Raw genomic sequence first — 13,601 nt, 5'->3', positions numbered from 1 at the left:
CTAATCAAGCAGTGCATGGCTACTGTAATTCTAAGCATTGGATTGGAAGTGAATACTATTTATAGCACAATACAAATGTAGTAGTAAGTACCTACACAAAAAATAATAATCATAATAATTTAGGAAGTAGGTTTCCTTCTACAGAATGTGGCTCCGTTAGCACTTCCTCATGCCAGTTACATGGTGTTTTGGGGGAGACGCTACAACTTGCTTCTACCCACAGAAGCCCCATAGAGAATGATTAGAAGCAGCACCGAGTAGCACAGTACCATGGCAAGGTGCCAGCTGCTAGGAGTAATGTGGGATCCCTTGACCAAGAGGCAGGAGTGAACCTAGCCATGGAGACCTTGTTAGGTGTATATATATATATATATATATATATATATATATATACGCAACAGACAACAATGTATTTAATTGCCAATGTCACCCACTTCTACTCTGTCCCATTGCTTCCACCTTGAAAGTGACTTCAACTGATGATACTGGATCTGGAAGTTTAGGATACCTGTATTCCCAGCAGTTCATTTCTCCTAACCCTGTTATCTGTGCTGAATACAACAATATGGTTTTAGTTTCTTGTTTTTTAGTGTTTTATCTGCCAAATAGCTATTGTTTGATACATTTATGGGAAAATAATTATAAGTAGTTCCAGCAACATTGAAACTGGTATTCCACATTAGCAGAGACCAAATAAACTGCTTTGATCTTTTGCAGTAGTCATGTTGCAAAATTATTTTGTGCTTATATTTGGTAATCATCTTGCAGTGTTAGAATTCTAGCAACCTAGAATTTTTTTTTAAGCCGGGTGGTAAGAAATTGTAGGCGGGTAAACAGCTGGGTGGTTACTAAAAAATGCCAGGTGGTGTGCCTGGCTAAAAGGGACTGGAGAGAACACTGATCTTATGCTGAAATGTTTTAAGTACACCCTTAAGAAGTGTTTTAAGAACAGACGTGCATCTCAAAAAATGCCCATTTAGCGGCACCTATCTGCCTCTTCAATACTGCGTATGTTTACTTTGTGGTTGTTGTGTCAACCACACTTAAAATCTGTGTTAAGCAGTTGCAACTGAGGCGGAGGTTTGCATTCAAGTCAATGGAAGTCATTGGCCACCCAAGGGCGGCAATGAAGGGACATGTTGTGTTCAACAACCGCGGTCACAATCCACTCCAATTGTACAGCGACCACAACTGAGCGCACCTAAAATAGGCTAATATTATTGTTTTCTTAGCAAGACTAATTCTAAGTTTTGCTGGCTTGATCCACTGCAGGGAAAATGGAATGAAAATATTATAAAGTCACAGTGGAAGGTTCTGTTGGTTAGGCATATCAACCTGTATTGTCATAAAGAGGTATAAGACAGTTATATTGACTCTTTACCTTTATTGGTCAAGTATAGTTGACAGCCAATGGCAAGTTCTTTTCACTACTTCTCCCTCTTATAACTGAAAAATTAGTGAAACACCATAGCTAAAAGCTTACATGTGATCAGCTACACCTATGAGCAGAAAACATCTGCACTTAATTACTGAAACCCTGATCATCAAACTAGGAAAAATATTAACATGGTGTTAAAGAATGTGAAAAAATGGATTACAATAACAATACCAGGGTAGGGATTGTCCTGTCGTAAGATCCTATAAAAAGATTATAGGCATCTAATTTGCCATTAGTATAGCACAATAACTGCACCAATAACACATTTCATAATACTTAATCAATTTAGAGGCCAAAGGTAGTCTATGATAGAAAATATTATAAAGTAATCAGAATTTTACACTGAATTGCATGAAGTGTAGAAAGAAAGGCAGTAATTATTTATTGCTTTATTGTCACAGTATGTTAGCTTTACAGCCAGTTTGCGGTTAGATCTGCTTATTACTTATTGATCCTATTTCTGAAAATGTACTTTTATCTATCTCACGCTTCCCCAACACAATTCAGTACTTACCAAGATGCATTCGCCAAGATTGTTTATATTTCATCATTGCTCTGCTGATCATTTCTACATAGTATGGTCCCATTTACTTCTATGGGGCTTCACCTATTTGTGTACTGACAAGGGATTGTATACAATCACTGGACCCAGTGCAGTGATCTTGGTAAGTACTAAAAGGCACAGGGGAAGAGTAGGATAGATCAGTAGGTGTGTTTTGGGGGAATAATAGGACAGTAATAATTTAAAACTGAACTGCAGCCTACCTTTAGCTTTGCATAGATTAGTGGTCGCCAACGTTTTGGAAGTCACGGACCACTACACTTATGGTCTCTGGATTGTGCATGTTTTGCTCAGTTCACCAAAAAATTTCTTTGGTAGAAATATTAACTGTACAGTTATTAAAAACCACCACTAATTTTATTTCTTGATAACGTTCTCCTAAAAAAAAATTGATTACATTACCATAAATGTCACCAAGTTTCATAAACTTTTTTCATGTTAGGAAAACACAGGACTAGTCCTAGACTTCTTGCTGCCCAGAACAAACATTAAAAAGAATTTTCCCTTTTTATGAAAAAAAACAGTGACAATTACCCTATTTAAAGACCCTAAATGTGACCCCAGTAACAAATGCTCAGTACAAACACCCATTGACAAAACACCATACAGGTACCCTGGTAGACCTCAATAAGAACCCAAGTGACAGACCACAGTACAGATACCCAGCGCAGACTTCGAGGCAAAGTCCAGTATACCCCAAAGCAGACCTATATACAGACCTCCAGTGACAGGTCTCAGTAAAGACTCCCCTTGTGCAAACTTACTTCAAATATCCAGTACCGATCTCAATACAGACCCCTCCAGTGCAGAGCTCACTACAGACCCCCAGTTCGCTTACCAGTGGCACATTTTAATGTTGTTGCTTTCTCACACTGCTGCTATGGGGATTCCTCTGTCCACAAACTCTGCATAGGCTGGGGGTAGGAACAAATGTTCTTTCACTTTGTTGTAACACAAGTTTTTCTGGCCATAAGCTGGAGCAGGGTTTTGTCCCAAAGAAACTGCACGCAACCTGGCAAATACACTGCCTGAGGCTGAAATTCCACTTTGCCCCATGGTATGACTGGCTTTAGGTAAACATGGTTTTGCTTACTTGTTTTTAACTAAAACAAATATTTTGTTCCACTTCAAATGGCTCAATTACCCTTTCTTCTTGATAGACACCTAATGAAGTTACTTCAGAAGACGGCTCAAGTAAACAACACTAAAAGTAATATTATATCACTTTCCGTAGTAAAAAACTACTTACAGAGCTGAATAATAAAGTGTGCTATGGGTGTTTGCAAATTGTAATCTGAGAGTAAGGAAAGGAGAATGAAGGCGCGGTATTAAAAAATAAGACAAGAACAAAAGAAAAACAGGTTTGTAAATTGCGCTTAAGGTCTCACATTGTTTAAAGCAGACATAAAATAGATTTCTGATTGTCACATCACATAGGCACTGAAAAAAAAAATCATTAGGAACCTATTCACACCTATGCATTCATCACAGTCATGCGTCTTGTTTACTGAAATAATGTATATTGCATTTGTTTGTGCTTACAACTTCAGCCCTTTGGAGATCCAGTCTTCCCTGCAAAAAGTTAGGTTGTTACCTCCGCTGCAGCCAATGCAATACAACCCAATTATAAACAGATCTAAATCTTTTATTGGGATAGTGAAAAAGCCCACTGAAGAAGGCCACCCCTCTGTCATCTACCACTCTATAATTAGTCTACAGTGCTCATTTATCAATACCAGTCCAGATGTACAGGGGAACACAGTCTGTCCATTAAATATATCACTAAAAGGGTTTTTTTTATATATAACCTATAAATATATTTATTATATATAACTATAAAAAATGATTAAAACAGACATTCATGACTATGCCACATCTTGAGTTTCCTAAAGGATTCTAAAAAACCCTCCTAAATCTTGGAATACATAATAAATAGTGTTTAGGTTGTAAAGGAACGGAGGAGTGTTTGAATAGTATAGCAAAAGACTTAAGCTACGTACACACTTCCAATTCTTATCGTTGGAAAACGAACGGCGAACGATCCTGCACGATATCTACGAACGATCGTATAGCACTGATCCTGCACATAGAGATAACGACACGATCGTTCGTAGATATTGTACACACAATAGATACGATCGTTTGAGCGATAGAGGAACTATGTGCACGACAGGAAAGTGAACGAAGGTTTGTTCATTACGCATGCTCAGACCATGGACGATCAACGAACGATCGTACACACGAACGATGTTCAACGATCGTCGTCCAATCCGATCCGCCGGTCCGGTCGTTCCATCGACTTTCCTCGTTGGTTACTTTTTTTACGAACGATTTTTGCCCAATCAATCGGTCGTTCGTTTTGAACGATAAAAATTGGAAGTGTGTACGCAGCTTAATGGAACGGCTGACACTCCTCAGTCCACAAACATATTGTGTGCTCTCAGTCCTCAATAAGAAAAAAGGAGAGCAGTACATTTACGGCAGCACCAAAAAAAAAAGATGTTATTCTATAATTGCAGGGTCCTAAAAGGGAAATACTTTTTTTTTTAGCATGATATTTGACATAATATTTTTAGCAATCTGGTTTCTACTGGATTTCTGGAATATTGGTCTATGTCTATACACAAAGAAAGGGGGGTAGAAGTTCTGCAGAGAAAGTGTAGCTTCAAGCAAAGTCATGCAGTCGGTACATTTCTGCAATCTCCAGGTAATTGCTTCCAAATTACTCCAAAGCCTTGGCTGTGAGGTATTACAGTACAGGTAGTGCCCGGGTTACATACGAGATAGAGAATGTAGGTTTGTTCTTAAGTTTAATTTGTATAAAAGTCGGAAGTACATTATTTTAATAAATGCAACATATTATTAGGCAGCATGATGTCAGTTACTGTATAAAATCCTCACTGTGAGTTCATCACAAACAAAGCAAAAAAAAAAAAAACATTCATTAACTTCTGAAGCAAGCTGTGCGTTGATATGCAAAAAGAAAAAACTTAGTTTGCCTTGGTCATTAAACAGTTACAGGATGTTACAGATCAGCTCCACTCTTAAGATTAGCCACAACCTCAGTTCTGTTTAGCAAAAGATTTCATCTGCAAGTCATGCAAACCGCCACCTTCCCCTATCCAGCCTCAGTCCTGCACACAAGGGAGCAGGGAAGCCCCAGACCCAGTAGTCGTTCATATGTCGGCTGTCCTTAACTCAGGGAATACCTGTACTTAAATATATATATATATACGGATTTGGATGATTTCTAATGATCTTGGATTTATACGTAATTTTTTTTGTTTTTAGTTTTTTATTGCTTTTATTTGCTATTGCTATCATTTTATATATATTTTTAATATGGCTAGGGTCATTTTTTCTACATGGCAGCTTGCAAATCCACTAAAATACCTACTGAGCGTTCTGTGTCAACATTGGAAACATTGAAGTGCTTTAAGACAATTGCTACAGAGAGATGTAAAAAAATACACAAAAGGTTACGGAGAACAATGACCAGATGGGAACATATTTCAAAAACAGGGCTCCAGCATCAGTACACAAAAACAGAGCAATAAAATATGGTGTTGAGTAAAGGCCAACCTGTGCAGGAGTTTTAAACAAACCTTACAGAGTAAGTGGGGGCCTGCACAGTTTCATAAACAGACATATCCTATGTTTCAATGCCAGGAAAATGCCTGCACTTGTATCTGTCCTCTGCTTGACTTCAGTAAATCTTGGCCCCGCTATATTTATGAACCTCACAGTGAATTTTTTACAGTAAAATATGTGAAAGTTTATCATGATCAACACAGGTACTGTATACAGTAATTCAGTTACAGGTTTTGTATAAACAAGAACAGTCTTCTCATCATGCTAGATGCACTGCAAGTCAAAAAAGCCACAATATATTCTTGTAAAGCATCATATTTTTTGCATAAAAGGGAGGCAAAGGTTTCATCCTTGTGCTGTGAAATTAAATCCCTGAAAGAAGATCTCCCTGTTAAGAGCAGAACGATATGAGCTTTCCAGGAACTACTGTCATCCCTGGAAAAACTCTCATTTAAATGTCAGGGTTTTAGACACTGTGCCTTGTTACTATTTTATGCAGATTATTTATTTTAGTATGGTTAGCAATAACACATTTTTATATGGAGCTCTAGTCTCCATTTCACTTATTTAGATATTTTATTATTCAGATGTGCCAAGTCCCTAAATGTCAATCAAGCAAACTGAGCTTTATACCCGATGTATAGTACAACTACTGCTGTGGTTGCATTGATCCTAATTATGTGAGCTGCAGCTTTGGTTTAGCACTGCATAATGCGGTTTTGACACCCCTGCTGTATCCTTGGGCAATGTGAATACAATACAAGATACTATGTATACAGTACAGTGTAAGTACAATACAAAATGTAAATAACCTCCTAAAGCACCTTCTAGCGCACGCAGTGCTACACCACACGGCCACTAATTATAGAAAGGAGTGCCTTCCCAAAAATAGTTCAGATCCAATTTGCAGAATGCTGTAAAAAAATTATTTAAATAACCTGTCCCAATGCAACACATGGGACAACCCCTTTATTGCAACTGCTTAAAGCGTTAGGATACCTAAACTCAGAATTTTCACTTTACAAAAAAGGGGTAGACAACTCTTTTATGTAAGGTAACTCTAATAGGTAATTCTGTTTTTTTTTTTTTTTTTTTTTTTTTAGGTGCAACACCTTTAAAAAAAGAAAAGGGGGTGCAGCACCGCCACCTAATGAATAGGAGCGCAAAGCCTCCTGAGATACCAATGAGCATCTCAGGGATGCGCAGAAAGAGCCTTTTTGTGCAAAGAGAAATATTTGCCAATCTTGATCACCCTGGACCTTTCCTCAATCCAGTCCCATGCTGTCCTGGAATCCTCCTTCATCCCGCCATGGAGGAAGCGCAGGGTCCCTCCATCTTCAGCCATGTCACCAGATCTTGCACTGTGCGATATTGGGTGACGTAGGCTTCTGTAAAGTGGGGAAAAAAAAAAAAAAAAAAAGAGATCCAATCTCACTGCACATGCATAAGATGGGCATCTCTTTCCCTTCAGTGCAGGAAAATGCCGCTTTTGCTCATGCCCAATCTAGGACATGCGCAGAAACAGCAGCCAGGAGCCTCCTGAGAAGCATCATAGGTATTCTGAGAGGCTCTGCACTGCCATTCAGTCTTGATTGCTGTAGCAAGGTGCTTCAAAAAGAAGGTGCTTTTTTCCAGCTATAAAATATCATCAAGATGGTACTGCACTCCCGAAAAATTGCACCGGATAATTCTGGATGTGTCTGCCAGGTGCTGGAGATGTCAAACGGGGCTGGGTTCCTTGCTCCACATTATCTGGGACTGCCCAAAACTTGTGAACTTTTGGTCATCAATTAGGTCTATTACCCAGCAGATGTCAGATTAAAATATTCTTAACAACCCCGCCTTCTTTCTGCTACAACATAACTCATTCCCGCTAAAAATGTACAAACATTCAATAATTAGGCAACTTATTGTGGCTGCAACTTCATAAATCGCCTCATATTGGCGGAATCCTGAGCCACCCCCTGTCCGGCTTTGGTTACAGCGGGTTAATGATATCCACCACATGGAGGATCTTACCTCCTCCATCCAGGGGATGGGCAGAAAAGTTGCAAATGCCTGGTTCTATTGGTCTCATTTTGTCAATTCCTCAGTATCATAGCCACTTTGCTTGAATACCAGGTATCTTGGTTGTTGGCACCAATACACCCTAATATCCCCTTAATTTTTGCACCCGTTTTTTTTTTTTTTTACAGGCTCCCCTATGCCTTGATTACAGCCCACATTCCTATGCCTCATAACGGCTCTATTAAGGTCACTTGATATTGTCAAATAGGTTCCATAGTTCCTTTCCACTCATACAAACATTATCTATATTATTAGTTTATCTTTTTCTTTTTATTATTGTATGCTTTGATGGCTCCCCAGTTTTCTTTTTGTCATAACTACCGGTACTTATCCATGCATTTTATATGTGCTTGTATGTCATGTTATTTTGCACTTTTATATTTCTTCTTTGTTCTATCTTTGCAAACATTTGTATTTGTGTTTACATGCCTCCTCCCACCACCTTTGAAATCCTAAATAAAGAATATTAAAAAAAAAGTGCTTTTAAAACACAGGGTGTTGCATTAAAAAAATGAGTATTTTAACTTTATATAAAAGTGTTGTGTACCCTTTAATACAGAGAAAAAACTTGAGTTTAGGTATGCTTTAACCTTATATTGGAGGAAACCTTAAAAAAAAATGTTCTGGTCTTAGGGAACCCTGTTATAATTAATATATTCACAGCTCTCAGTATTAGCTTGGTGGTCAGTGGGAAGAATGCCTCTTACCAAATAGATAATCTGTCTCATTGGTAACTAACCTTAGAGGTCCAAATTGCTCATGGCTCAAGGAACCCCCTATCCAGCCCTGCAGTAACCCTACAATTCAATGAAACACGGGCTGAGAAACACTGCTTTAAGGTCTAAACACCTGGTAACCACTGATCAGGGTCAAATAAGTGGTGGCTCATCAGCACCTGGCAGGCATTCCGCTGCCCTGTATAAGCTCACACAACTGCCCCTGTTATCCAGGGCTGCCCTAGAAGGTGAACCAATGTGTCCATTTCTGTCTTTACATGCGACTGGGCATGAAATTCCTTAATATTTAGATCTATTCCCAAATTATATATTTGTGGATGTCGGGTTTCATTTACATATAACTTACTTTATGGACTCTTTCTATAACCATTGTGCTACCTGCTGAAGTCCGGAAAAAATTAATAAGAATTTTATTTTGACCTTTAAAAGTATCCATCAGTTTAATATAAAATGTGCTGAAAAAAAGAAACAGAAATCTTTAACTAGCACTTAATGGCTTTTAAAAGAAGTGGAGGATTTTCTGAGGGAATACTGTCAATAGCTGTACTCTAGCTGAATTAATGGCACACTCAGGATTCAAGCATTTCAAAGAATCAATTTACTAGAAATGCATTAAACTACTGGAAACTATTCCATATGCAACATGACTAGTAGATATTCAGTAACCCCAAGAATAAATTGTTGGCTTGCAATCTTCTACGTACCAACGCCAAGTGAAATATTTTTCATAAACAATAATTTTGACCATCTGGTATTCAGGGATGGCAGTGAAACTTTCAAGTACTGCACCTCCCAATAACCTCATGAGTCTTTTTCAACTATAATTAAAGCTGAACAAAGGCACAGAGAGCCCTGGTATTTGAAAAACCTCTTAGCATTCTATATATTTCAAACAAATCTTTTTTCTTCAATATATTTGCCAGAAATTGCTTTTAATCGCTACCCATTCTAAAAGCATCTATCCTATGCTTCTGTTTTCTGCCTCCACATTTGTGGTAGCCTTGAGCACTAATGCTATGACTGGATGACAATCAGAATCCCTGAATATTACAATCCTTTCAAAATGGGATAAGAAACGAGAAATGAATTTTAATAAAACCTATAGTCACAATGCAGTCATTCTGGTCTATGGAAACCAAGGATATCTTCATCCAAGAAATGTGCTCTAAGACTGTAAGATGTTTGTACTACGGTAATATACAGTTAGGTCCATAAATATCCAATTGACAAGTCACAATTAGTTGATGGCATTTCAAAAGTAGAGTTAGGTCCATAAATATTTGGACAGAGACAACTTTTTTCTCATTTTGGTTCTGTACATTACCACAATTAATTTTAAATGAAACAACTCAGCTGGATTTGAGCAGACAGTCTCTGAACACCTCAGAATTGATTCGGCTGCTTCTGTCCTGTGTCACATCATGGATAAACACTAGTGTCCCAGTGCCACTGGCAGCCATGCACGCCCAAGCCATCACACTGCCTCCGCCATGTTTTACAGATGGTGTGGTATGCTTTGGATCATGAGCTGTTCCACACCTTCTCCATACTTTGTTCTTGCCATCATTCTGGTAAAGGTTGATCTTGGTTTCATCTGTCCAAAGAATGTTTTTCCAGAACTGTGCTGCTTTTTTTATATGTTTTTGAGCAAAGCCCAATCTAGCCTTTCTATTCTTGAGGCATATGAGTGTCTTGCACCTTGCAGTGCACCCTCTGTATTTACTTTCATGCAGTCTTCTCTTTATGGTAGACTTGGATATTTATACGCCTATTTCCTGGAGAGTGTTGTTCACTTGGTTGGGTGTTGTCCAGGGGTTTCTCTTCAACATGGAAATGATTCTGCGATCATCCACCACTGTTGTCTTCCGTGGACGTCCAGGTCTTTTGGCGTTGCTGAGTTCACCAGTGCTTTGGTTCCTTCTCATGATGTACCAAACTGTAGATTTTGCCACTCCTGATATTGTAGCAATTCCTCGGATGGGTTTTTTCTGTTTTTGCAGCTTAAGGATGGCTTGTTTCACCTGCATGGAGAGCTCCTTTGACCCCTTGTTGTCTGTTCACAGCAAAATCTTCCACATACAAGAACCCCCCCCCCCCCCTCAAATTAACTTCAGGCCTTTTATCTGCTTAATTGATAATGACATAACCAAGGAATTGCCCACACCAGCCCATGAAATAGCCTTTGAGTGAATTGTCCAATTACTTTTGAGCCCCTGAAATGAAGTGATTGTGTTAAAAAAGCCTTTAGTTCCTCACATTTTTATGCAATCTTTTTGTTCAACCCACTGAATTAAGACTTAAAGTCTGCAGTTCAACTGCATCTGAGTTGCTTCATTTAAAATTAATTGTGTTAATGTACAGAACCAAAATTAGAAAAAAGTTGTCTCTGTCCAAATATTTATTGACCTAACTGTACTTATGAGATGCCATCAACTCATTGTGACTTGTCAATTGGATACCAAGATGCAGTTTACACTCTGCAGCCCGGATCTTGCACGTCCTACTCTCTCTTGCAAACTCTTTGCACATGGAAAAATAATTACTATTTCTATCCCCAAATCTTCAATGGGTGTCGTTCTCCTCCAGTTTTAAGTTAGGGTGTTTGGAAAGATTAGTGGTTCTGAGGCACCCCAGGAGCAGCTAAGAAGCTCCTCTCACAAGTGGCCACTACCAGATCAGTGAATCACTGGAAAAGAAAAAGGATCTTTTTTGATTTACGGTAAAACGACCCAACGAGAACCAGACTGTCTTGTGCTATGTCCTGTTATTGGTACAAGGAGACTCACAGCAGTGTTCTCCCCACCCCCTTTTAGCCAGATGAACTACCTGGCACTTTTCAGTAACCACCCAGCTGTTTTTGGGTGGTTACTGATGAGTTGGGTTACAAGACAGGGGCCACCATCCGCCTTTATTTTCTTCCCACCCAGCGTAAAAAAAAATTCTGGGTTGAGCACTGCACAGTGCTGCCCTGGTTCAATAAAAATATTAGTTCTGGGTGTATTGGTCCAAACCTAAAGCATGATCTTATGGTCTTTGTTTCAGTTTCCACAGCTCCACCATCCTAAAATCAAAAGGGTTTCATATTCATTATTATTAAATGATACAGAATGTAGAAGGAGCAAGTTAACACCCTTACCCAGTATTGTAATAAAAACTGCACAATATAGCCGGATAAGTTAACGCCACAAAATTTTGTAAGGAGTAATTGATTCTCCAGTATTCAAATTAAAGTGCTAGATTTATTCCTAGACTTCTCCATTACAGCATATCAAACATAATTATACATAAAAGACCAGCGTATGACACTTTCATGTGAAAGATATTTTTGAAATAAGGTATTCCTGGAAGGACCCTAATCAACCTGGACCCTATGCACAAAACATTTAAAAGCCCTATTTTATCAATATTGCTAAGCAGGCTACTGTCAGTATTGAAACATTAATTGAACTTCACAAGAATATTCTAGGCAAAGGACTATCATCAAAATCAACACAATAAACATAAACATAGTTACAGCAATGGGATCATTAACATTTACAGAAGGTTCAAAAAATATTTTTTCTAGGAAGCATTTTCCTACACATAATCACATTTATTTATATAACTGAAGATAATTGGCCTGGTTTCTGGAAACAGTGGCATGGCCTAGGTCATTTGAAACTGGTTTTTGCCCTGTTTAAATGGATAATTGCAGAGTTACAGCCTGCCTGTTTAGTGTTCTGAACAGATGGGACATGCAGACACCGAATCTGATGTCTAACTTTTATCACAAATCTAAAAAAGAAACAAAATACTCCTCAATACTTACAGTGGACGGACTCTTGCAGATTAAAAAAATAATGTAATTAATGAAAAACTTGCTGGCATTGGCAGATTATAACAATGCCAGAACCTGTTTTCTTTCCAGGGCCCCAGTACTCTATATACTAGGTCACCTTTTAACCACAAACAAACCCTTAAGAAAACTTCCAGGTTTTAGGGAATCCCTGCTAAAATCATTTCCACTGCTCATTGAGCTTCTTGCAACCCTTGTAGGAACCCTAGTGTTCCATGGAACCTTGCTTGAGAATGGATGCTTACTCTTTTCACAAGGTGGCTACCACTCTCCTTTTACATGGAATGATCATTTACATATTATTTGCCACTATTCATTGTAATTTCCAAAGGATATATGGTTGCATAACATTACATTCAAACAATTGATGTGTGGAAATTGCGGGGTTATGCAAGGAAGTGTACGTTTGCACCCGCATGGATGATGATCCAGCCACTTAAAGCGTACCTAAACTCAACATTTTTACTTTACATAGAAGTATAGAAAAAATATTTTTTTTTTCTTAAATGCAACACCCTTTTTTTAAAAAAAAAAAAAAAAGGGTTCAGCACTGCTACTTTAAGTCTTGATTGCTGTGGCCTCTTGTGATTCCTACGTCATGCAAGCTGGGAAGACTCTAGCTGCTCCTTCTGTGCATGCCCTAATCTCAGGCATGCGCAAAAGGGGCATTTTTCTACCTAAGAAAAAGGGATGCCGATCACGGGACCGAATTGTCGGAAGGACCAGCGCCATCAAGGGACCTGCAGGATTAAAGGTAAGTGTAATTTTTTGGTTTTTAGTTTAGTTCCGCTTTAAGAAAGCAAATCAGGCTGTCGATAATACGCTGACGAAATCTCTCTGTAGTTATCAAAGAAATCGATCAAACTTTTTTTTCCTGCACAACTACATCAACTGGGACCTGGCGAGCTTGCAGTAAAAAAACACTTTGGTGCCAAAAAAAAGCTATCTGAAAAAGCATATCTCCAAACATTACTCCTGAATAATAGTGTAAAAAACATCAAAACATTAAAAATTCATTATATAGTTTTTAAACAAAGCCTTTTTTCAAAACTACCTAATACAACAGGAATCCGATAAAGTTAATTGAAAATTCCAGGCGCACGTAAATTAGCACATTCAAGAGGTTTGGTGTGTGGTTGTATAATAATGCCTGGAACAATCATACAGATTTCAATAAATTCCTATGTGTTCTTACAGAAATGAAAACAATTGGGGTTAGCGCACTAGGTAACTGAGGTTAAATACTATGCCTGTTCCCCTACTACTGTTCCCTCTCTCCCTTTATTAAGTAATGGTTTCTTCACAGGTATCACTCTATCTGGACCGAACCAAGGACACTGCAACTGGGACCTTTTACCCCCTTTTTTATAT

General features: G+C 38.4%; 1 protein-coding gene across 1 annotated transcript in view; it reads right to left on the bottom strand.

The window, feature by feature from the left end:
* Nucleotides 1-13,601, bottom strand: part of POLK (DNA polymerase kappa) — a 53,258-nt gene that overhangs the window by 36,921 nt on the left and 2,736 nt on the right. The window lies entirely within an intron of this gene.

This window comes from Pyxicephalus adspersus, chromosome 6 (assembly GCF_032062135.1).
Source record: "Pyxicephalus adspersus chromosome 6, UCB_Pads_2.0, whole genome shotgun sequence".
In the NCBI taxonomy this organism is placed as follows: Eukaryota; Metazoa; Chordata; class Amphibia; order Anura; family Pyxicephalidae; genus Pyxicephalus; species Pyxicephalus adspersus.
The sequence above is the reverse complement of the archived record's forward strand: the minus strand, read 5'-3'. Positions and strand labels throughout refer to the sequence as shown.